Source organism: Amblyraja radiata, chromosome 14, assembly GCF_010909765.2.
Source record: "Amblyraja radiata isolate CabotCenter1 chromosome 14, sAmbRad1.1.pri, whole genome shotgun sequence".
Lineage (NCBI taxonomy): Eukaryota > Metazoa > Chordata > Chondrichthyes > Rajiformes > Rajidae > Amblyraja > Amblyraja radiata.
The window spans coordinates 4091451-4118444 of NC_045969.1; positions in this window are offsets into that span (position 1 = coordinate 4091451).

Genomic DNA, 26994 nt, shown 5'->3' on the forward strand with positions numbered 1-26994 from the left:
ATGTTCCTGGTGGTGGTCGGTTTACGGGCTTACTGCGCGGAGCCGCGCTCTCTGGGATTCTAATTGTCATGAAAACCCAGCGTTCTGGAGCAGCTGTATAGTGTTCAAGAGCCCGATGTTTGTTGGGAAGAAGATCACATGATCATAAGTGATCACCCACCTTTGCCTGTGTGTGAATGTGTGTGAGTGATTGGTGGTGGTCGGAGGGGCCGTAGGCGCAGATTGGCAGCCACGCTTCCGTCAGTCTGCCCCAGGGCAGCTGTGGCTACAGAAGTAGCTTACCACCACCGAGTGTGACTGAGGAGTGAATGAATAATGCGATGTAAAGCGCCTTGAGTATTAGAAAGGCGCTATATAAATCCCATCCATTATTATTATTATAAGTGATAGGAGTAGAATTAGGCCATTCGGCCCATCAAGTCTACTCCGCCATTCAATCACGGCTGACCTATCTCTCCCTCCTAACCCCATTCTCCTGCCTTCTCCACCATAACCTGTGACCAGGTTTGAGACGCAAGCTGTTCTTAAACCTGGTGGTCATGGTTTTCAGACTCCTTTACCTTCTTGGCTGGACAATCATTTTGCATTGGCTCCACACTGTTGATCGGAGCAGAATGCAATGTTCTCCCTGTGATTGTGTGGGTTTCCTCCAGGTGCTCCGGTTTCCTTCCACATCCCAAAGATGTACAGGTTTGTAGGTTAATTGGCCCTCTGTAAATTGGCCTCCTAGTGCGGAGAGGAAGTGGATGCGAATGTGGGATAAAGTGAGACCACACCTGGAGTATTGTGTGTAGTTTTGGTCTCCAAATTTGAGGAAGGGCATTCTTGCTATTGAGGGAGTGCAGCGTAGGTTCACAAGGTTAATTCCCGGCATGGTGGGACTATCATATGTTGACAGATGGAGCGGCTGGGCTTGTACTCTCTGGAATTTAAGAGGATGAGAGGGTTTCTTATTGAAACATATAAGATTATTAAGGGTTTGGACACGCTAGAGGCAAGAAACATGTTCCTGATGTTGGGGGAGTCCAGAACCAGGGGCCACAGTTTAAGAATAAGGGGTAAGCCATTTAGAACGGAGATGAGAAAAATCTTTTTCACACAGAGGGTTGTGAATCTGTGGAATTCTCTGCCTCGGAAAGGCAGTGGAGGCCGGTTCTCTGGATGCTTTCAAGAGAGAGTTAGATAGAGCTCTTAAAGATAGCGGAGTCAATGGATATGGGTAGAAGGCAGGAACGGGGTACTGATTCTGGATGATCGGCCATGATCACAGTGAATGGCGGTGCTGGCTGGAAGGGCCGAATGGCCTACACCTGCACCTATTGCCTATTGTCTATTGTCTAAGTGTGAACGGGTGATCGATAGTCCGCATGGACGTGGTGGGTCGAAGGGCCTGTTTCCGTGCTGTATCTCTAAACGAAGAACTGAGAAAGGGGATGTTGCCAGATCTCAAGTTCCTGAGCTACGAATTGTCTATTGAACCTGGGGGACAATTACTTCACTCGGAGGGTGGTGGATATGTGGATAGAGCTTTGGAGAGATATGGGCCAAATGTGGGCAAATGGGACTAGTTTAGACGGGGCAACTTGGCCGGCATAGACGAGTTGGGCTGAAGGGCCTCTTTCTGTGCTGTATGGCTCTATAACTAAGAATGAACTTGTTACCAGGAAAGGGGAGTGGGCAGTGCAAATATTTGCCTGCAGTACAGCATTAGACCACCGGAGGGCAGAATGGCTCCATGTGAAAATGGAAGGTGGACAAAAATGCTGGAGAAACTCAGCGGGTGAGGCAGCATCTATGGAGCGAAGGAATTAGGCGAGACCCTTCTTCAGACCAAATGGTCACCATTATCAGAGCCAAGGTTTCAACCTGCCCACGCCGACCAAGATCCCCTGTTGAATGGTGTGGAAGACTAAAAGAGACTGACACAAAATGATGCACAGAGTCTCTTGCCCAGAGTAGGGGAATCGAGGACCAGAGGACATAGGTTTAAGATGAAGGGAAAGAGATTTAATAGGAATCCGAGGAGTAACTTTTTCACACAGGTGGGTGTATTGAACAGAGGAGGTAGTTGAGGCTGGGACTATCCCAACGTTTAAGAAACAGCTAGACAGGTACATGGATAGGACAGGTTTGGAGGGATATGGACCAAGCTCAGGCAGGTGGGACGAGTGTAGCTGGGACATGTTGGCTGGTGTGGGCAAGTTGGGCCGAAGGGCCTGTTTCCACACTGTATCACTCTATGACTTATGCAAATGCTGGAGTAACTCAGCGGGACAGTCAGCATCTCAGGAGAGAAGGAATGGGTGACGCTTCGGGTCGAGACCCTTCTTCAGTCTCGACCCGAAACGTCGCCCATTCCTTCCCTCCAGAGATGCTGCCTGTCCCGCTGAGTTACTCCAGCATTTTGTGTCTATCTTCGGTTTAAACCAGCATCTGCAGTTCCTTCCTACACAGCCTGAAAGGGGCATTTGTCCCACTTCAGTTCCTCGGTCTTGTGAGTTAATGATATGTTATTTTTTAGGGACACAGCATGAAACCAAGTGAGTCCAGAGCAACCATCGATCGCCCGTTCACACTCGTTCCACTTTCGTATCCACTCTCTGCACTCCAGGGTCAATTTGCAGAGGCTAATCGGCCTACAAACCGGGAAGCGAGAGGAAACCGGGGCACCCGGAGGATACCTGCATCGTTACAACATGCAAACTCCGCGCAGTCAGCACCCGAGGTCAGGATCGAACCCGTGCCTCTGGCGAGGTGAGGCAGCAGCTTTGTGCCTCATTAACAATTGTTGCTTTGCAACTTATAAATAATGGGGTGGATGTTAGAACAAGGGGTCACAGTTTAAGGATAAAGGGGAAATCCTTTAGGACTGAGATGAGAAAAACATTTTTTACACAGAGAGTGGTGAATCTGTGGAATTCTCTGCCACAGAAGGTAGTTGAGGCCACAGTTCATTGGCTATATTTAAGAGGGAGTTAGATGTGGCCCTTGTGGCTAAAGGGATCAGGGGGTATGGAGAGAAGGCAGGTACAGGATACTGAGTTGGATGATCAGCCATGATCATATTGAATGGCGGTGCAGGCTCGAAGGGCCGAATGGCCTACTCCTGCACCTATTGTCTATGTTTCTATGAGTGCGAATGGGTAGTGTACAAAATGACGCAAAGTGCTGGGGTAACTCTGCGGGTCAGGCAGCATCTCTGGAGATCATGGATAGGTGACGCTTCAGGTCGAGACCCTCCTTCAGTCCTCTCTCATTGCTTTCCCCCTCTGTGATAGTTGTATGTCTACTATAGAGATACCATCATCATTGGTGGTCATTCGAAACGAGTATGACTGCCTCTCATGGAGGACGCCTGTGCGTGACTTTGTTTAACGTGGGGAGACTGGTGCACAGACAGCCACCCCACGGTCCTTGACAGATCTGGGTCAGGATCCAGTGGCGTAGAGTCCAAGACGACCGGAGACCCTTTTCTGCTGCAGCCTTCATCCGCCTTCCCAGCCGTTGTGACGTTAGCTCCACTAAGGTCATCCATCGTCCTCCGCCTGTTCCACCGTTGAGGTCTTGGTTGGATTGCTCTTTGTCAGAGACCTCCTCCCCCTCAACCTTACCGCCATGGGTGGCCCTACCAGGAGCACAGCTCCAGACGGCATCGCTCTCAGGATCTCAGGCCCACACAAGCTTCTCCACCACGACAAGGTGACAATCCACGGCGAAGATTATATTTGGAGATACACACAAGAGACAATTTACAACTTTTTACTGAAGCCAATTAACCTACAAACCTGCACGTCTTTGGAGTGTGGGAGGAAACCAGAGCGCCCGGAGAAAACCCACGCAGGTCACGGGGAGAACGTACAAACTCCGTACAGACAGCGCCCGTAGTCAGGATCGAACCCGGGTCTCTGTCGCTGTGAGGCAGCAACTCTACCGCTGCACCACCCTGCCGCCCTCTCAACCCCATTCTCCTGCCTTCTCCCCCTAACCATACGCCCTGGATTTTGAGCCCCCGATATTTATTCTCTATTTTTTAATATTTTCACGATCCCTCACAAGATTACACACGGTGGAATTGTATAAACGTTTTTTTAAAAATCGCCCCTACTGGGTGTAAGATGGCGTTGGTGTACCTGGCACCACCGTGACGCCTACCGCCACACTTGGGCGGTGGATGGTCGGTACTGACTGGGTGGGCAGAAGGGCCAGATTCCATGCCAGCCCTGTGTGACTCGACCACTTCCGGCCCGGACTGAGAAGGGGATGGTCCGTGAAGGCGGACGTTGCAGCTGCTTCCCCTCGGAACTGCAACAGAGTCGGGAAGTGGGACAGGAAATGGGCGCTGACTGACGCGTGCCCAGGTTAACAGGATGTGCCTCTCAGACCAACATCAGCAAACATCAGTGGCATCCTCTGAGAGATGTGAACTGCACGACAATGTTGGATAAGTTCTAGGAGCAGAATTAGGCCATTCGGCCCATCAAGTCTACTCCGCCATTCAATCATGCCTGATCTATCTCTCCCTCCTAACCCCATTCTCCTGCCTTCTCCCCATAACCTCTGACCCCCGTACTAATCAAGAATCTATCAATCTCCGCCTTAAAAATATCCATCGACTTGGCCTCCACAGACGTCTGTGGCAATGAATTCCACAGATTCACCACTCACTGACTGAAGAAATTCCTCCTCGTCTCCTTCCTGAAGGTACGTCCATTATTCCGCGGCTATGGCCTCTGGTCCTAGACTCTCCCACAAGTGGAAACATCCTCTCCCCTCCCACTCCATCCAAGCCTTTCATAGATTGGCTTTAGAAGGTATTGTGTCTACTGAGTGCTGGTGTAACTCAGGCAGCGTCTCTGGAGAAAAGGAATAGGTGATGTTTCAGGTCGAGACTTTTCTTCAGACCCAAAACGTCACCTATTCCTTTTCTCCAGAGCTGCTGCCTGACTCGCTGATTACTCCAGCATTTTGTGTCTATCTTCAGTGTAAGCCAGCACCTGTGGTTCTTTCCTACACGTTGATAAGAGGCATTTCGCAAAGGGGGACTACCTCCAGGTGAGAATCTGTTGAGAAAGTTACGGCACAGTGTTGTGCCGTTCAGCGCCAGGGCCCCGGGTTCCACCCTGACCACAGGTGCTGCCTGTACGGAGTTTGTACATTCTCCCTGTGACCTCGTGGGTTTTCTCCGGGTGTTCCGGCTTTCTCCTACACTCATAAAGTCATAAGGTCACAAGTGATCGCTGCAACCGCGGCCTGCGGATTTTACCATCAAGGGCTGGCAGTCTCGGGAGAGACCGGGTCGGGAAGCTCCAACGAGGCAGAGGTTCGACCAGCCCCGACCTGGGGTCTGATCGCTTGGCGTGGGGCTCAGATTCCCCCCCGATGCAGGAGCTTGATCGCTCCGACGCGGAGGGCTCGAGCGCCGGCTACGGGAGTCAAGATCGTCCCGTCAACGGAGGGCTCGAGACCCCAACCCCAGGAGAGCAAAGAAGGGAAAAGATTGAACTTTTTTGCGCCTTCCATCACAGTGAGGAATGTGGAGGAGTCACTGTGGTGGATGTTTATGTTAAAATGTATGTTGTGTGTCTTGTTGCTTCTTATTAATATGACTGACTTGGCAAATGAAATTCTTCATATGTGTTGCAAAACATACTTGGCTAATTGAGTGTTATTGTATTGTATTGTGATAGGAGAAGAATTAGGCCATTCGGCCCATCAAGTCTGCTCCGCCATTCACTCATGGCCGACCCATCTCTCCCTCCTAACCCCATTCTCCTCCCTTCTCCACATAAGACTCCAGAGAGGTGCGGGTTTGTAGGTTATAATTGCCTTCAGTAAATTGTCCCGAGTGGGTTTAGGATAGAACTGGTGTGCGGGGGATCGTTGGTCGGCGCGGATTCGGAGGGCCGAAGGGCCTGTTTCCGTGCCGCATCTCCAAAAACTAAAAGTAAAGGCTTTGCGTGTCCAAACATGGCCACCCTGGAAGAGGATGATTTATTAATCACTCTAATGAAATTGTCATTTGCAAGTTTGGATTTGGTTTACAAAATGCTAATTAAAATGGTTTAATGGCAGGTTTATTACATGTTGGTGTCCAGCGCCTACAGCAACGCTAAACGGCCATGTCTCTGGGTGGATCCCCTGCTTTGTAAACCAAAGACGCCTTTGTGATTTCATCTCATTTAATGAATCCCCAGTGTCTTCGGTTGACAGAGGCTCCTGATTTAGAAGTGCGCATAAGGCAGATTTATGACTGTGAATGCTCCTGGTGATGTAAAAGGCAATGACGCCGCGAATACAACCGCTGCCCAGAGCTTCGTTAACCCTCTCCTAAAGTGCCGGCCCCACTTAGGCGATTTTTACGGCGAATACAGGCGACTAGGCTGTCGCCACATGGTCGCTGGGGTGACGCCTGTACGGTCGTGAGTTTATCTCCTCAAGTCGCCTAAACAGTCGTAACGTTTTTCTGGTCGCCGCTGGATTTTGAAATGTTCAAAACTTTTCGGCGACTGTGGGCTTGTCGTAGCTTGTCTACTCCTGACGTAGGTGCTGTCGTTGGTTGTCACCAGGATGACGCAGGTTGCCGCCGGGTGACGTTGGTTGTTGCCGGGTGCTGACTTTGGTGAATTCCATTGGCGACTACCTACGTCAACCGGCGACAGGGTCGTTGCTGTCGTAGCTTGTCGTGGGTGGACGTAGGTTTACTTCGGTTGTGGAAGGTTGTTGCCTGTGTGATCGTAGGTTGTCGTAGGTGTGGTCACAGGTGGACGTCCTAATGGGTCGCCGGTTGTCGACAGCTTGCCGTAGCTTGACCTCGACTAGGTGGTAGCTTGTCGTAGCTTGTCCTAGACATTGTCGTAGGGTGGATGGGGGGGGGGGGGGGGGTGGGTCCAGTCGCTGTTTTTTCGGCGACCTGCTACGACTGTGACTGCTGCCTGTAGGGAGTTTGTACTTTCTCGTTTGTAATTTAGAAGGATGAGAGGGTATCTTATTGAAACATGTAAGATTGTTAAGGGTTTGGACACGCTAGAGGCAGGAAACATGTTCCCGATGTTGGGGGAGTCCAGAACCAGGAGCCACAGTTTAGGAATAAGGGGTAAGCCATTTAGAACGGAGATGAGGAAACACTTTTTCACACAGAGATTTGTGAGTCCGTGGAATTCTCTGCCCCAGAGGCTGGTTCTCTGGATACTTTCAAGAGAGAGTTAGATAGAGCTCTTAAAGATAGGGGAGTCAGGGGATATGGGGAGAAGGCAGGAACGGGGTACTGATTGGGGATGATCAGCCATGATCACGGTGAATGGCGGTGCTGGCTCGAAGGGCCGAATGGCCGACTCCTGCACCTATTGTCGATTGTGACCTGCTTGGATTTTCTCTTTGTGCTCCGGTTTCCTCCCACACTGCAAAGACGTGCAGGTCTGTAGGTTAATTGGCTTCTGTTAAAAAGTTGTAAATTGTCTCTCGTGCGTGTAGGATAGTGCAAGTGTGTGGGGATCGCTGGTCGGGGCGGACTCGGTGGGCCAAAGGGCCTGTTTCCGCACTGTATCTCTAAACTAAACAAAACTATTGCACACGAGGTGGAGAAATGGAGAAACAGGAGAAACAGGGAACTGCAAATGCTGGTTTACAAAGTCACCGGAAATCCATGTTCTTTCTCCGCAGATGCTGCCCGACCCGTTGAGCTACTCCAGCACTTTGTGTCCGTTTTCATCAACCAGCATCTGCAGTTCTTGTATCGACACCAAATCCATTATTACCAGCATGTCATAATCTCCTGTGTGGCACGGTGGCGCAGCGGTAGAGTTGCTGCCTCACAGTGCCAGCGACCAAGGTTCAATCCTGACTATGGGTGCTGCCTGTACGGAGTTTGTACGTTCGCCCTGTGACTGCGTGCGTTTCCTCTGGGTGCTCCGGTTTCCTTCCACATTTAAGAGAGAGTTAGATAGAGCTCCAGGGGCTAGTGGAATCAAGGGATATGGGGAGAAGGCAGGCATGGGTTATTGAATGGGGACGATCAGCCATGATCACAATGGCTGGCTCGAAGGGCCGAATGGCCTCCTCCTGCACCTATTTTCTATGTTTCTATTCCAAAGTCATGCGAGTTTGTGGATTAATTGAATTCTGGAAGAATTATCTCTGGTGTGTAATAGTTTGTACGTTCTCTCTGTGACTGTGTGGGTTTCCTCTGGGTGCTCTGGTTTCCACCGACACTCCAAAGACATGCAGGGTTGTAGGTTAACTGGTTTTGGTAAAATTGTAAACTGCCCCTTGTGTGTGTAGGATAGTGCTAGTGTAGTGGTGATCGCTGGCCGGTACGGACTCGGTGGGCCGAAGGGCCTGTTTTCAAGCTGTATCTCAAAAGTCGAAAGTAAAGTTTAAATCGCACGATATTGTCTGCCAAGCTTACAGAATGTATTCCGAATGCAATGTCTTCTTCAGGATTGTAACGAATAGAATGGATCATTCCTGCTCCTCCTCCAACCTCATCTACAGCCTCCGCTGTTCTCGATGTGGACTCCTGTACGTCGGTGAGACCAAGCGCAGACTGGCGATCATATCGCTGAACACCTGCGCTCAGCCTGCCTTGGCCTGCACGGTCTCTGAGTTGCTAAATACTTCAACTCCCCCTCCCATTCCCAAACTGACCTTTCTGTCCTGGGCCTCCTCCACTGCCCGACCAATATTGGAGGAGCAGCATCTCATATTTCGCCTGGGCAGCTTACACCCCAGCGGTATGAATATTGGTTTCTCAAATTTCAAGTAACCCTTGCTTTCCCTCTTTCGAGGTTAGAGATACAGCGCGGAAAACAGGCCCATCGGCCCACCAGGTCCGCGCCGACCAGCGATCCCCGCACACTAACACTGTCCTACACACACTAGGGACAATTTTACCCAGCTAATTGGCCTATAAATCTGTACGTCTTTGGAATGTGGGAGGAAACCGGAGCACCTGGTGAAAACCCACGCAGGTCACGGGGAGAACGTGCAAACCCCACACTGACAGAATCCGTAGTCAGGATCGAACCCGGGTCTCTGGCGCCGTAAGGCAGCAACTCTGCCGCTGCGCCACCGTGCCTCTCTCTCTCTGTTCCTCCCTCATCCTAGACATCCTGCTAGTTTCACTGTTCGCATCCCTTCGTTATCACCTCTTTCGCAGCCAACAATGGAGCATTGTGGGCTCCACCTTTCCTTGGGTCAACGCTGCCGGCTCTGGTTTGTTCTGTCCCCTTTTACACACCTCTAGTTTCCCTCTCCCCTGACTCTGTCTCCGAAGAAGGGTCTCGACCCAAAAACGTCACCTATTCCTTGTCTCCAGAGATGCTGCCCCCTGACCCGTGGAGTTACTCCGCCACTTTGTGTCTACCTGAGGGATTAGTCCTGGTGGTTTGACGGGTAAAGGGACTTTGTGTGGGGAGGAACGGTTTTACAAATGGGAAGGACCAGCGTGGAGCGTGTGTTGTTGGCTGAGCGGGATGTTACTCTTGGCTGCCCCTCACTTGGATACGGAGAGGGAACGCGCTCCCAGCTCCTCTCAAATTACTCGTTACTGGAGAGTGCGGATTTCTGAAGGTCAGGCCGGGACAACCGCAGATCCACCGCTGGCAACAGCACTGTTGCACATAAAGAGACATCTAGGATTCATCTACGACCTTCCATAAAGTTACAAGCAATCGAGAACTGTTTAACTGCTGTCCCCATTATTCATAGGTTCAAAAGTTCAAAACTGATAGGAGAAGAATTAGACCCTTCGGCCCATCAAGTCTGCTCCGCCATTCAATCGTGGCTGCCCTATCTTTTGCCTCTCGGCCCCCTTCTCCTGCCTTCTCCCCATAACCCCTGACACCCGTACCAATCAAGAATCTATCTATCTCTGCCTTAAAAATATCCATTGACTTTTTCTCACAGAGAGTGGTGAGTCTGTGGAATTCTCTGCCTCAGAGGGCGGTGGAGGCAGGATCTCTGGATGCTTTCAAGAGAGAGCTAGATAGGGCTCTTAAAAATAGTGGAGTCAGGGGATATGGGGAGAAGGCAGGAACGGGGTACTGATTGGGGATGATCAGCCATGAACTGATTGGGGATGATCAGCCATGATCGCATTGAATGGCGGTGCTGGCTCGAAGAGCCGAATGGCCTACTCCTGCACCTATTGTCTATTGTCTATTGTCTATTGTCTATTGACACCCGTACCTAATCAAGAATCTATCTATCTCTGCCTTAAAAATATCCATTGACTTGGCCTCCACAGCCGTCTGTGGCAATGAATTCCACAATTGCACATTATATGTGTAGGAAGGAACTGCAGATGCTGCTTTATAATGAAGACAGACACAACATGCTGGAGTAACTCAGCGGGACAGGCAGCATCTCTGGAGCGAAGGAATGGGTAACATTTCGGGTCGAGACCCTTCTTCAGACTGATGTCAGGGGAGTGGGCGGTACATAGATATGGAAATGTATAGATAAGGAGGTGTAAGGTGTGAAACCAGGACAAAGGAGATGGAGATCAAGGAAACTGTAGAGTAGATCACTGTTGGTTGGGAGAAGGTTACAGCAAAGCAAACAGATAAAATGTAAATGAGGACTGGTGGGAGAACTGGGAAGGGGAGGGATGGCGAGAGAGGGAAAGCAAGGTTTACTTCAAGTTAGAGAAGTCAATGTTCATACCGCTGGGGTGTAAGCTGCCCAAGAGAAATATGAGGTGCTGTTTCTCCGATTTGCGCTGGGCCTCACTCTGACAACGGAGGAGGCCCAGGACTGAAAAGGTCAGCGTGGCAACGGGAGGGGAAGTTAAAATGTTTGGCAACTGGGAGATCTGTGTGTGAGTTAGTTACTTAAAGTTGGGCGTTCATATCGAAGATGGACACAAAATGCTGGAGTAACTCAGCGGGACAGGCAGCATCTCCGGAGAGAAGGAATGGGTGACGTTTCGAGTCTTTTTCAGACTCTCTTTTTGTAGATTAATTGGCCCTCTGTAAATTGCCTCGAGTTTGTAGGAAGTGTATGCGAAAGTGGGGCGACATAGAACTAATGTGAACTGGCGATCGATGGTCGGAGTGGACTCGATGGGCCGAAGAGCCTGTTTCAATGCTGTATCTCTAAACTAAATTGAACTAAAATTTGAGGGCCATATCGGGGTTAGGAGGGAGTGGGATTGGAAGGGTTCGGTATCTGACATACACTGTGCACAGAGTCACAGAGTGACGCAGCCCTTTGGCCCAACTTGTCCACACTGGCCAACGTGTCCCTTCTGCACTTGTCCCACCTGCCTGCATTTAAATTAAATTAAATTAAATTTCTTTATTTATATAGCACATTTTTAGTCAACTTGCATTGACCCCAAAGTGCTTCACATAATTACATTTACACACACAGGCAAAGGTGGGTGAAGTGTCTTGCCCAAGGACACAACGACAGTATGCACTCCAAGCGGGATTCGAACCAGCTACCTTCCGGTTGCCAGCCGAACACTTAGCCCATTGTGCCATCTGTCGTCCCTGGCCCACATCCCTCAAAAACTACCCTACCCTCCTAAGATGTGGGAATGGCAGCCAACCCACGCACAGCAGACAATAGACAATAGACAATAGGTGCAGGAGCAGGCCATTCGGCCAATCGAGCCAGCACCGCCATTCAATGTGATCGTGGCTGATCATCCCCAATCAGTACCCGGTTCCTGCCTTCTCCCCATATCCCCTGACTGCTATCTTTAAGAGCCCTATCCAGCATCCAGAGAACCTGCCTCCACCGCTCTCCGAGGCAGAGAATTCCACAGACTCACAACTCTCTGTGTGAAAGGAAACTTATTGGTCTTCAAGGATTATATATACCAGTTAATCCAGAATGGTTCCTCAAAGTGAGGGTTGGTGGGGGTGGGTGAGGGGGGGGGGGGGTGGTGAGGGGTGTGGAGGGGTGTGGGGGGGGGGTGATGGTGAGGGGGGAGGGGGGGTGATGGTGAGGGGGGGGGGGGGTGAGGGGGAGGGGGGGTGATGATGAGGGGGGGGGGGGGATGGTGAGGGGGGGGAGGGGGGTGATGTTGAGGGGGAGGGGGGGGTGATGGTGAGGGGGGGATGGTGATGGTGAGGAGGGTGGGGGGGGGCGGAGGAAGGCACCATCCTTGTCTACAAAATGATGCACGGGAGCGAGCATGTCTAACCCATGCTATTTCCTCTCTCCGCCCCCGGAGGGTTTAACAATGACCGTGTCACTGCTGCTTTGAGGCAGGATGCTGCTGCTGTGGTCACTTTTATTAGCCAGATGATTTGTGGGGAAGCGTGGAGGTGTAACGCTGGAAACACTCTGTGTGCCCCCCCCCCCCCCCCCCCCCCCCCCCCAGAGCCTGTGTGCAGGAAATCGGATTTACAGCATGGAATCTGTTTGGCTTTTCCTTTGAAGTGTCTCTGTGCTGAATTGTCAGATATCCTGCAGTCATTCCAAAGGATCATAGCAGCATATGTGTGTGTGTGTGTGTGTGTGTGTGTGTGTGTGTGTGTGTGTGTGTGTGTGTGTGTGTGTGTGTGTGTGTGTGTGTGTGTGTGTGTGTGTGTGTGTGTGTGTGTGTGTGTGCGTGCGTGTGTGTAGGTGTGTGAGAGTGTGTGTAGGTGTGTGAGAGTGTGTGTGTCTATGTGTTTGTCTATGTTTTGTGTGAGCGTGTGTGTGTGTAAGTGTGTGCTCGTGTGTGTGTGTGTATGTGCGTGATGCATGTGTGATGCATGTGTGTATATGTGCATGCTTGTGTGCATACATGTGTGTATGTGTATGTGCGAGTGCATGCATGTGTGTGAATGCATGTGTGTGTGTGTGAATGTCTGCATGCATGTGTGCGCGTGCATGTTTGTGTTCATGCGTGTGCGGGTGTCTGTGTTTCTGCAAGACCATGTGTGACTGTGCGTATGCTTGCGTGCATGTGTGTGTGTGAGTACGCATGTGTGTATGTATGCATGCGTGTGTGTGCATGTGTGTGTGTGCATGTGTGTGTGCACACATATGTGTGTATGTGTGCATCTCTATTTTGTATAGAATATAGAACAGTACAGCACAGGAGCAGGCCCTTCGGCCCACAATATCTGTGCCAAACACAATGCCAAGTTAACTAACCTCGGCCTGTGTGTGACTCATATCCCTCCATTCCCATGCCCTCTAATATTTGATATTTCTACCTTGGGAAAAAGGTTCTGACTGTCGTCCCTATCTATCATGTTTCATGTATGTGTGCCTGTGCATGTCCTTGAACAGTGGCGCAGCTGTTAGAGCCACTGCCTCACAGCGCCAGATACCCGGGTTTAGTCCTGACCTCGGTTGCTGTCTGTGTGGAGTCTGCACGTTCTCCCTGTGACTGCCTGAGTGGTGTTCGTGTGCTCCCGTTTCCCAAAGACGTGGGATTTTTTTGGGCTATTGGCCTCTGTAAAACTGCCTTAAGGTGGGGACTGAATGAGAAAGTGGGATGATATTTAACAGGTGTAGATGGGTATGCAATGGTTGGCATGGACTCGGAGAAACAATGAAGTCTTTACAGGAGATGTGCGGGGCAGGCTTTTTACACAGAGGGTGGTGGGTGCATGGAACACGCGGCCAGGGGTGGTGGTGGAGGCAGATTCAATTGGCATGGATATGCAGGGAATGGGTGGGATATGGACCATGTGTAAGCAGAGGATCTCATATTTCGCTCTGGCAGCTTCCACCCCAGTGGTATGAACATTGACTTCTCTAACTTCAAGTAGCCCTTGCTTTCCCTCTCTCTCCATCCCCTCCCCCTTCCCAGTTCTCCCTCCAATCTTATTGTCTCCGACTACATTCTATCTCTGTCCCGCCCGCTCCCCAGACATCAGTCTGAAGAAGGGTCACGACCCGAAACTTCACCTATTCCTTCTCTCCAGAGATGCTGCCTCACCCGCTGAGTTACTCCAGCATTTTATGTCTATCTTCAGTTTAACTTGGAATCTTGTTTGGCATGGACACTGCGGGCCGAAGGGCCTGTCCCTTAACTTGTATTCTTATTTGGCTTGGACATTGGGTGTTGAAGGAGTACTACAGGTTCTAGGTTCTATGTTCTATGTCAAACCGTAACAACTGCCTTCGGCACAGATATTGTGGGCCGAAGGGCCTGTTCCTGTGCTGCACTGTTCTATATTCTATGTACATGTGCATACACGATACAGATGCATATGTACACACACATGTGCGCGCACACACATACACACACCCACATGTACACACACACACATGCACACGTACATACATGCATGCTCACACACACATGCACACGAGCATACACAGACACATGCACACACACAAGAACACACATGCACACACACACATACACACACAAGCACACACATGCACACACACACATACACACACAAGCACACACATGCTCACACACACACACACACACATTCACACACAAGCACGCACATATGCGTTTGCATGCACGCACACATATATACACACACGCAAGCACACACATACACACACACACACACACATAATGTATAATACATGCACACATATAAGGTATAATATACATTGATATATACGTTGAATATAATATAATGTACAATATAACGTGTGGTGGACTATTGGCTGATGCATCATTCCGTTGCCTTATAAGTTCCCGTTCCCCTCCAGATAAAGGAAGTGTACAACGTGATCATATAGGAAGCGCTACCAGGCGGCGAGGGTCAAATCCTAGAAGGATATGTTCACGCACGCTTCCTTCCTGCGGTGAGGGTACTTTGAAAACCTTCATCGGTCACTGGCGCCTGTGCAGGGTGGGTGGCTGAGTGGGCCCAGAGCTCACGGCACAGATGGAGAATGAATGTGAGGGGCGGTGAGTCGAGGAAGAACTGCAGGAAATCACAGCCGGTTGCCAAGGTCGTCTTGGATTACGAACTGCAAGTGTCATATCCACTGTATCTCACTGGGAGTTCAGGTTGAGCACAGATCCTCCCCTCTCTCGCTCGTACAATAGACAATAGACAATAGGTGCAGGAATAGGCCATTCGGCCCTTCGAGCCAGCACCGCCATTCAATGTGATCATGGCTGATCATCCTCAATCAGTACCCCATTCCTGCCTTCTCCCCATATCCGCTGACTCCGCTATCTTTAAGAGCCATATCTAGCTCTCTCTTGAAAGTATCCAGAGAACTGGCCTCCACCACAGAGAATTCCACAGACTCACAACTCTCTGTGAGAAAAAGTGTTTTCTCATCTCCATTCTAAATGGCTTGCCCCTTATTCTTAAACTGTGGCCCCTGGTTCTGGACTCCCCCAACATTGGGAACATGTTTCCTGCCTCTAGCGTGTCCAAACCGTTAATCATCTTATATGTTTCAATAAGATCGCCTCTCATCCTTCTAAACTCCAGAGTATACAAACCCAGCTGCTCCATTCTCTCAGCATATAACAGTCCCGCCATCCCGGGAATTAACCTTGTAAACCTACGCTGCACTCCCTCAATAGCAAGAAAGTCCTTCCTCAAATTTTGGGACCAAAACTGCACACAATGCTCCAGGTGTGGTCTCACTGTGGCCCTGTACAACTGCAGAAGGACTTCCTTGATCCTATCAATCTCCACTTTAAAAATACCCAATATTCTCTCGGCATATGGCAGTCCCGCCATCCCGAGAATACAAAAAGCACTGGAAATCCTGCAGAATTCAGTTTGCAAGTTTAGTTTAGTTTTAGAGTTGCAGCGTGGAAACAGGCCCTTCGGCCCACCTGGTCCGCGCCGACCAGCGATCCCCGCACATTAACTCTATCCTACACACACCAGGGACAATTTTTACATACACCAAGCCAATGAACCTACAAACCTGTACGTCTTTGAGTGCGGGAGGAAACCGAGGATCTCGGAGAAAACCCACGCAGGTCACGGGGAGAACGTACAAACTCCGTGCAGACAGCAGCCGTGGTCGGGATCGAACCCGGGTCTCCAGCGCTGTATTCGCTGTAAGGCAGCGACTCTACCGCTGCTCTACTATGACCACCCCATAGGTGGCGGTTTTTAGCATACGGAGTTATTTATTGTAAATTGGTATATTTAGTTAGATAGTTACATAATACTTTGTTTAAGTAGGAACAGCAGATGCTGGAAAATCGAAGGTAGACAAAAAATGCTGGAGAAACTCAGCGGGTGCGATTTCGGCCCGAAACATTGTCTATTTCCTTCGCTCCATAGATTCTGCTGCACCCACTGAGTTTCTCCCGCACTTTTGTCTACTAAAGATAATCCTTTGGCTTGGTTTTCTTAGTTGAGCGCTTATCCTGGAGTTATAGCACAAGTACTTTGCATTTTAATTGCAATCTAAAATTGTTAACAGTAGATCCACATTTTTGTTTCAATGTACAGGCATAACCGATGACCATCCTGTTAGATTTCTTCTGGAGTTTCCTGCCACCGCAATAGCACAATCCACATCTCCATTTACTAATTGCAGTCCTCACTATCGGTTACCCAAACAACAGTCGTTATTGAATAATACTCTTATGAAAAATAAAAGCTTCTCTGGCCCAACATTGGAACATAAACAGTGTTCTGCTATCCAATTTTATTGCAACTTCTTTTGCAGAGATGTTTCCAAGATGCTGGGCTGCGGAATTACAAGTTTCGCAACGACCACAGGCCTGAACATGTTGTAGGCCTCAAGTTACAAGAACATAAACACAGCTCTCTGTTTTTTTTCTGATCAGGTCAGATTAACTTGTCGGAATATTAAGGGCACTGGATTGCATTTTACTGCTTCACGGTTCCTTGGGTTCAGTCAGTGATGTGGTGAAGTTTAGCCTTTAGACTTCAGAGATCTAGCGTGGAAACAGGCCCTTCGGACCACTGGGTTAGCGCCGATCAGCTTCTTCTCCTTGTCGAGTCCACACACAAGATTAGAATTTGTTCGGCCAGTGCTGGACACACCACTCGGCGTCTGCATACAATGGTGTCCCTTTACACTGGCATCAGCCAATCTTCCCTGTCCCACCTGCAACTGGTCCAAAACGCCGCAGCCAGACTCCTGACGGGCACCCGAAAAAGGGACCACATCGCCCCGATCCTGGCCTCTCTCCACCGGCTCCCTGTGCGGTTCCGTATACATTTCAAGACCCTCCTCTATGTCTACAAAGCCCTCAATGTGTGCTTGCCCCCACCTACATTAAAAGTCTTCTCACCCACCACTCCACCTCCAGGTCCCTCAGATCGGCCGACTTGGGGCTGCTGAATATCCCGCGGTCTAGGCACAAGCTCAGGGACGACCGTGCCTTTGCGGTTGCAGCTCCTAGACTGTGGAACAGCAGCATCCCCGTTCCCATCAGAACTGCCCCCTCCATCGACTCCTTTAAGTCAAGACTAAAAACTTATCTGTACTCCCAAGCCTTTCCTGACGTCCACTGAGCGAGGGCTATACGTATATATGTATGTCGTTTGTTTGTTTATACTATTCTTATAACAAATGTAAAGCACTTTGGCCAACGAGAGTTGTTTTTTATATGTGCTATATAAATAAATGTGACTCGACTTGACTTGACTTGGCGCTTCTTGTGCTTCTTGTGCGTGGTGGTGGAAAGATTGGTGGAAACAGGGCCGCGAGGTGAACGCTCTTTCCTTGACCACGCGCAGATCAGCGATCACCCCGTACACTAGCACTATCCTACACCAGTACAGACCATCGCGCAAACAAAACCTCCCTTCCACTGACTCCATCTACATTTCAGATAAAAGACTACAAAGAGTAGTAAACACTGCCCAGTCCATCATCGGCTCTGACCTCCCTACCATCGAGGGAATCTATCGTAGTCGCTGCCTCAAAAAGGCTGGCAGCATCATCACACCACACGCCCACACCATCCTGGCCACACACTCATCTCCCCGCTACCTTCAGGTAGAAGGTACAGGAGCCTGAAGACTGCAACGCCTAGGTTCAAAAATAACTGCTTCCCCACAGCCATCAGGCTGTTAAACTCAACTGAAACAAATCTCTGAACATTAATAGACCATTATCTATTTATTTGTACACTATCTACTTATTTATTGATGTGTGTATATATTTATACAATGGTATATGGACAATAAACTCTCTAGACTTGACTTGACTTGAGATATACGGAGCAGGTTTTATACACAGAGTGCCTGGAGGATTTACGAGCATGTTGGGTGAGTGGGCAGATGCAAAGCAGATGCAATATAATGTGGATAAATATGAGGTTATCCACTTTGGTGCCAAGAACAGGAAGGCAGACTTTTGTCTGATTAGGAGTAGGGGCGGTGCAACGAGACCTGGGTGTGCTTGTACATCAGTCACTGAAAGTAAGCATGCAGGTACAGCAGGCAGTGAAGAAAGCCAATGACATGTTGTCCTTCATTGCGAGAGGAATTGAGTTTAAGAGCAAGGAAGTCCTACAGCAGTTGTACAGGGCCCTGGTGAGACTGCACCTGGAGTATTGTGTGCAATTTTGGTCTCCTAATTTGAGGAAGGACACTCTTGCTATTGAGGGAGTGCAGCGTAGGCTCATCAGGTCAATTCCCGGGATGGCGGGACTGATGTATGATCAAAGAATGGGTCGACTGAGCTAGTGTTCGCTGGAATTTAGGATGAGAGCGGATCTTATAAAATTCTTAGCGGATTGGACAGGATAGATGCAGGAAAAATGTTCCCGATGTTGGGGGAGTCCAGTTTAAGAATAAGAGGTAGGCCATTTTAAATACATAGATACATAGATAATAGGTGCAGGAGTAGGCCATTCAGCCCTCCGAGCCAGCACCGCCATTCAATGTGATCATGGCTGATCATCTAAAATCAGTACCCCATTCCTGCTTTCTCCCCATACCCCTTGATTCCACTAGCCCTAAGAGCTCTATCTAACTCTCTTTTGAATGCATCCAGTGAATCGGCCTCCACTGCCTTCTGAGGCAGGGAATTCCACAAATTTTGGCCTGAGATGAGGACAAATTTTTCACCCAGAGAGTTGTGAATCTGTGGAATTCTCTGCCACCAAAGGCAGTGGAGGCAAATTCAATGGGTGTTTTCAAGAGAGAGTTAGACATAGCTCTTAGGACTAATGGAAACAAGGAATATGGGGAAAAAGCCCGGAACGGGGTACTGATTTTGGATGATCAGCCATGATTATATTGAATGACGGTGCTGGCTCGAAGGGCCGAATGGCCTACTGCTGCACCTATTTTCTATGTTTCTATGTTTCTATGTTGCCAGGACTAGAGGGTGTGAACTATAGGGAGAGGTCAAGTTGGTTGGGACTCTATTCCTTGGAGCGCAGGAGGATGAGGGGCGATCTTATAGAGGTGTATAAAATCATGAGAGAAATAGCTCGGGGACATAGGATTAGGGTGAAGGGGAAAAGGTTTAATAGGAATCGGAGGGGTAACTTTTTCTCACAGAGGGTGGTGGGTGTATGGAACAAGCTGCTAGAGGAGGTAGTTGAGGTTAGGTCTATCGCAACACTTAGGAAATGGTTAAGGCCCTGTCCCACTGTACGAGGTAATTCAAGAACTCTCCTGAGTTAAAAAAAAATCAAACTCGTGGTAAGCTCGTAGAATGTACGTAGCGGGTACGTCGGAGCTCGGGACGTCTCTTAGCGGCTCGTAATGCTAACGGTAGGTATTCGGGAGACGTGGTAAGCGCGTGAAGACTCGTGAAGATTTTTTAACATGTTGAAAAATGTCCACGAGAGCCCCGAGTACCTACGAGCGGCTATTACCGTAATTCTCCGAGTTCGAATCAGGGGAAACTCGGGAGAACTCTTGAATTAGCTCGTACAGTGGGACAGGCCCTTTAAACAGGTAAATAGATTGAACATGTTTGGAGGGATATGGGCCAAACGCAGGCAGGTGGGACCAGTGTAGCTGGGACATGTTGGCCAGTGTGGGCAAGTTGGGCCGAAGGGCCTGTTTCCACACTGTATCACTCTGTGACTCTATAAAACTGTCGGGAGTGCTGGTGGAGGCAGACACAATAGTGGTGTTTAAGAGACTATTAGATGGTCATATATAGATATGCAGGGAATGTAGGGATCTGGATTATGTGCCGGCAGGTATGAGTTGGTCTGGCCATCAGGTTTGGTACAAACCTCGTGGAGCACATGGCCTGTTCTTGTACCGTACCGTTCTACAATCTATAAGAGCGCCACGGTGGCGCAGCGGTAGAGTTGCTGCCTTACAGCGCTTGCAGCGCCAGAGACCCGGGCTCGATCCCGACTACGGGTGTTGTCGGTAGTTTGTACATTCTCCCCGTGACCTAATGGCTTTTCTCCAAGATCTTCGGTTTCCTCCCACACTCCAAAGACGTGCAGGTTTGTAGGTTAATTGGCTTGGTGTAAGTGTAAATTGTCCCTCGTTATGTGTAGGATAGTGCTCGCGTGCGGGGATCGCTGGTTGTTGCGGACTCGGTGGGCCGAAGGGCCTGTTTCCGCGCTGTATCTCTAAACTAAACTAAACTAAATAATGCACCGCATGCATGGTTTATCAATTTGTCTATGATTTTAGAGACACAAGGAACTGCAGATGCTAGAATCCTGAGGAAGACACAAAGTGCTGGAGTAACAGCATCTGTGGAGGAAATGTGAAGGACAGGCGACGTTTCGGGTCGGGAACCTTCTTCAGGCTTATGGGCCTGTCCCACCTAGGCGACTGGAACGGTGACTGTCAGAGTGGAACACACACACACACACACACACACACACACACACACACACACACACACACACACACACACACACACACACACACACACACACACACACGCACACACACATACACACACACACACACACACACACACACACACACACACACACACACACACACACATCGCTTCCTTCACCAGCCCGTTATGCAGGCGGGGGACAGGGCAAGCGGGGGGAGCGCTGACTGAGTGAAATTCACACGGTGCAAAGCCAATGTGATACAGGCACACACCGCGATGAACAGGAAGGTTGGCGCTGTAATTAAGACGGTCAAAGCACAGTGTACGGTAAGTCCTTTAAAAGAGGGGGGAAGAGGGGGTGGAGGAGAAGGGGGGAGAAGGAGGGAGAACGAGTGGAGACAGCTTTTAAGAAGCCAGAGATACACGGCTGTGAAGCTCGGCGGACATTTAACGTTACCGGTCGGTTATCCTTGGTTCTGAAAACTACTGCTTACGTTTTATTTCTCCCAATGAGCCAATGAAATTCACTGGTCAGCACCGGCTACAACCTACGAGAACCTCCTGGCAACCCACGGGCGACCCCCACCTACGGCACGAGAATTCTCGCTACTCTCCATGGCGGCTTCATTCCGGTCGCCGCTAATTTTTCAACGTGTTGAAAATTTCGCGGCGACCACAATGAGGCCGCGACTAGTTCCCAGAACGTTGGGAACTCCTCGCGACCATGAAGGCGACTCCCCGGCAACCACCCGCGGCGAACATGTGGCGAACATGTGGCGACCGCAGAGTCTCCTGCAGTCGCCGAAAAAGTCGCCCAAGTGGGACAGGCCCGTTACTATTTCCAACCAAACTGATGTAGAGGAACGAAAATTTAAAAAAATCCAGCGTGGGATGTGTTCCCACATCTGCCACCGAAAGTCTGGAAGCAGAAGTAAATAGACATCAGCATTTGTCCTCATCTGGCCTTTCATAAGATGTGGCCAGCTAGATTAACACGTGCGAGACATTCCTAATTTACACCATGAGGCACTCCTAATTAAAACCACCTCAGACTAGAAGCAGGAATGAAATCCCAAATGGGAAAACGATGGAGTCGAGATGTTTAACCTTGTTATAATGAGGGATGATCCAAAGAAGTTTTCACTTTGGTGCTTTGAAGTTAAAAGTTCCTTTATTTATCAGGTCGGAAAATATATTGTGTGGTTTTGCTTCTCTCTCTCATTATGGCAGAAGATGCTGGTTTAATTTAGTTGAGGTTAGTTCAGAGATACAGCAGGGAAACAGGCCCTTCGGCCCACCGAGTCTGCGCCGCCCAGCGATCCCCGCACATTAGCACTACCCCTACACACACCACGGACACTTATAACAGGCCAATTAACCTACAAACCTGCACGTCTTTGGAGTGTGGGAGGAAACGGAAGATCTCGGAGAAACGCCACGCAGGTCACAGGGAGAACGCACAAACTCCGTACAGACAGCACCCGTAGTCAGGTTTGAACCCGGGTCTCTGGCCAGCGCTGTAAGGCTGAGATATAGTGAAAACCTTTGAAGCAAAATGCTGGAGTAACTCAGCGGGGCAGACAGCATCTCTGGAGACATTGGATAGATCACTTTTCTTGTCAGGACCCTTCTTCAATAGACAATAGACAATAGGTGCAGGAGGAGGCCATTCGCCCTTCGAGCCAACACCGCCATTCAATGTGATCATGGCTGATCATCTCCAATCAGTACCCCGTTCCTGCCTTCTCCCCATATCCCCTGACTCCGCTATCTTTAAGAGCCCTATCTAGCTCTCTCTTGAAAGCATCCAAAGAACCGGCCTCCACCGCCCTCTGAGGCAGATAATTCCACAGACATACCCGCCACGTTCATTCTCCGTCCTTACCACGAGTTTGATTTTTTTTAAACTCTGGAGAGCTCTTAGAATGAACTCGTACTGTGGGACAGGGCTTTTAGAACCAATGCAGCGCCGGGCACCCGGGTTCGATCCCGACTGCGGGTGCTGCCTGTGAGTCGGGAGTCTGTGAGTCCCCGTGAGTGTGAACTGTGAGGAGGATGCTATGAGGATGCAGGGTGACTTGGACAGGTTGGGTGAGTGGGCAGATGCATGGCAGATGCAGTTTAATGTGGATAAATGTGAGGTTATCCACTTTGGTGGCAAAAACAGGAATGCAGATTATTATCTGAATGGTGTCAAGTTGGGAAAAGGGGAAGTACAACGAGATCTGGGGGTCCTTGTTCATCAGTCACTGAAAGTAAGCATGCAGGTACTGCAGGCAGTGAAGAAAGCGAATGGCATGTTGGCCTTCATAACGAGAGGAGTTGAGTATAGGAGCAAAAAGGTCCTTCTGCAGTTGTACAGGGCCCTAGTGAGACCACACCTGGAGTATTGTGCACAGTTTTGGTCTCCAAATTTGAGGAAGGACACTCTTGCTATTGAGGGAGTGCAGCGTAGGTTGACAAGGTTAATTCCCGGGATGGCGTACATTGGTAGAATGGAGCAGCTGGGCTTGTATACTCTGGAATTTAGAAGGATGAGAGGGCATCTTATTGAAACATGTAAGAATGTTAAGGGTTTGGACACGCTAGAGGCAGGAAACATGGTCCCGATGTTGGGGGAGTCCAGAACCAGGGGCCGCAATTTAAGAATAAGGGGTAGGCCATTTAGAAAGAAGATGAGGAAAAACATTTTCACACAGAGGGTTCCATTTCATACGCCACAGAAACGTCACCTATTTCTTTGCTCCATAGATGCTGCCTCACCCGCTGAGTTTCTCCAGCATTTTTGTCTGCCTTCGATTTTTCCAGCATCTGCAGTTCCTTCTTAAACATTCACACAGAGGGTTGTGAATCTGTGGAATTCTGTGGAAGGCAGTGGAGACTAATTCTCTGGATGCTTTCAGGAGAGTTAGATAGAGTTCTTAAAGATAGCGGAGTCAGGGGATATGGGGAGAAGGTAGGAACGGGGTACTGATTGTGGATGATCAGCCATGACCACATTGAATGGCGGTGCTGGCTCGAAGGGCCGAATGGCCTACTCCTGCACCTATTGTCGATTGTGTATTGAAGGTAGATGTGATGAACATGTCTGTCCAGGACCTGAGGCTACAATAGGTTTTAATGCGTGTGGAATTCTCCACAGTTGCCAGGTGGTGATTGCTATAATTGTTGCTCAGAGTGTGAGTCACAGCTGATGAAAGAATGTTCTGGCAAACCACCGTCTGAATGACACAGGGCTGAAGAAACATATTGTTCTTCCATTTCCTACGCCACTCTGAGGCCTTCCCCCCGTTCAGCCTCCTTAAAGTTACAGGGTGTCCAAGACTTCAAATCCACGGCCCTTTCCCAGCTTCTGTCAAGCTTGTGAGTGTTATTGGCTTCAGTAAAGCTCCAAGATGCTACTGTACATTAAACATTAGGCTCTTCTTAAGCCTTGATCCAGGGAAATATAGCAACCAAGTGCGTCTTTTTGAAACCTCAGTCTCCTGCCACTCGGTTCGTGTAAACCACTGCAGTCGTTCATTGGGAAATGTTTAACTCATTGGGAACCAAGTTACTAACCCAGTCTGAAGAAGGGTCCCGGCACTTCACGGTGGCGCAGCGGTAGAGTTGCTGCCTTACACCCCTGTCCCACGGTACGAGTTCATTCCAAGAGCTCTCCCGAGTTTGCCCGGATTCGAACTCGGAGATTTACGGTAATGGCCGCTCGTCGGTACTCGGGGCTCTCGTGGACATTTTTCATCATGTTGAAAAATCTTCACGAGTCTTCCCCTGCTTACCTGCCGTTAGCGTTACGAGCCGCAAAGAGACTTCCCCGAGCTCCGACAATAGACAATAGACAATAGGTGCAGGAGTAGGCCATTTGGCCCTTCGAGCCAGCACCGCCATTCAAAGTGATCATGGCTGATCATCCCCACTCAGTACCCCGTTCCTGCCTTCTCCCCATATCCCCTGACTCTGCTATTTTTAAGAGCCCTATCTAGCTCTCTCTTGAAAGCATCCAGAGAACCGGCCTCCACCACCCTCTGAGGCAGAGAATTCCACAAGCGTACCCGCCACGTTCATTCTCCGTGCTTACCACGAGTTTGATTTTAACTCGGGAGAGCTCTTAGAATGAACTCGTACCGTGGGACAGGGCTTTTACAACCAATGCAGCGCCGGAGACCCGGGTTCGATCCCGTCTGCGTGTGCTGCCTGTATGGAGTTTGTACGTTCTCCCCGTGATTTTCTCCGAGATCTTCGGTTTCCTCCCACACTCCAAACACGTGCAGGTTTGTCGGTTAATTGGCCTGGTAAATGTAAAATTCTCTCTAGTACATGTAGGATTGTGTTAATATGCGGGGATCACCGGTCGGCGCGGACCCGGTGGGCCGAAGGGCCTGTTTCCGGGCTGTATCTCTAAACTAAGCTAAACTAAACTAAACTGCTCACTGGCTGCAGTAGGTTGGTTCAGTTGCCTGACAGCAGCTGATACGTTCATGTTCCCAGGGCATGAATCCAGCCTTGGCTGATGAAGCCATTTCCCTCGGTCTCTGTCTCAACTCAGCGTGAAGAGAAGCAGACTTGTCCTTTGTGATCCCCGGTCCCTTACCACGATCACAAGCGGTCAATGTTGTTCCACTGAAGTGGCATCACGCCAATAATGCGGCTCAGGCTAGGTTGCATGTTGCAAGCAAACCCAAAGCTGTGGGAAAGTAGTAATCAGTACAGGGTTGGTACAATCATTCTTCATTAATACGGGTGTCAGGGGTTAGATCATAAGATCATAGGTAATAGGAGCAGAATTAGGCCATTCGGCCCATCAAGTCTACTCCGCCATTCAAATCATGGCTCTTCTATCTCTCCCTCCTAACCCCATTCTCCTGCCTTCTCCCCATAACCTCTGGCGCCCGTACCAATCAAGAATCTATCTACAGTACCTCTGCCTTGAATAAATCCACTGGCTTGGCCTCCGCAGCCTTCTTGGTCATGGGGAGAAGGCAGGAGAATGAGGTTGAGAGGAAAAGATAGATCGGCCATGATGGAAAGGCAGAGTAGACTTGATGGGCCGAATGGCTGAATTCTGCTCCTATGAACTTATGAACTTATGAATAATGCTGCATTCTGGAATATTGCTATCTACGCCCATCCATAAGTCACAGAGTCATACAAATACAGAAACATGCCCTTCAAACCAACTTGTTCATGCCGACCATGATGTCCAACTCGGCTAATATCCCCATATCCCCTGACTCCACTATCTTTAAGAGCCCTCTCTCTTGAAAGTATCCAGAGAACCAGCCTCCATCGCCCTCTGAGGCAGAGAATTCCACAGACTCACAACTCTCTGGCTGAAAATGTGTTTCTTCATCTCCGTTCTAAATGGCTTACCCCTTATTCTTAAACTGTGGCCCCTGGTTCTGGTCTACGGGTCCGATCCCGACTACGGGCGCTGTCTGTACGGAGTTTGTACGTTCTCCACGTGACCTGCGTGGTTTTGCTCCGAGATCTTCGGTTTCCTCCCACACTCCAAAGACGTGCAGGTTTGTAGATTAATTGGCATGGTAAATGCAAAAATTGTCCCTAGAGCGTGTAGGATAGTGTAAAGGCCCTGTCCCACTGTACGAGGTAATTCAAGAGTTCTCCCGAGTTCTCCCCTGATTCGAGCGCGTGTAATGTACGTAGCGGGTACGTAGCGACTCGTACGAGTAAAAAGCAACAATTTTTTTCATCACGAGTATTTTTTACTCGTGGACATTTTTCACAGTGTTGAAAAAACGTCCCGAGTTTACCGGATTTCCCGAGTGCCTACCGTTACTCGTACGAGCCGCTACGGGACATCCACGAGCTCCTACGTACCCGCTACCCAATCTGAGGAAGGACATTCTTGCCATAGAGGGAGTACAGAGAAGGTTCACCAGACTGATTCCTGGGATGTCAGGACTTTCATATGAAGAAAGACTGGATAGACTCGGCTTGTACTCGCTAGAATTTAGAAGATTGAGGGGGGATCTTATAGAAACGTACAAAATTCTTAAGGGGTTGGACAGGCTAAATGCAGGAAGATTGTTCCCGATGTTGGGGAAGTCCAGAACAAGGGGTCACAGTGTAAGGATAAAGGGGAATTCTTTTAGGACTGAGATGAGAAAAACATTTTTTACACAGAGAGTGGTGAATCTGTGGAATTCTCTGCCACAGAATGTAGTTGAGGCCAGTTCATTGGCTATATTTAAGAGGGAGTTAGATGTGGCCCTTGTGGCTAAAGGGTTTAGGGGGTATGGAGAGAAGGCGGGTACAGCATACTGAGTCGGATGATCAGCCATGATCATATTGAATGGCGGTGCAGGCTCGAAGGGCTGAATGGCCTAC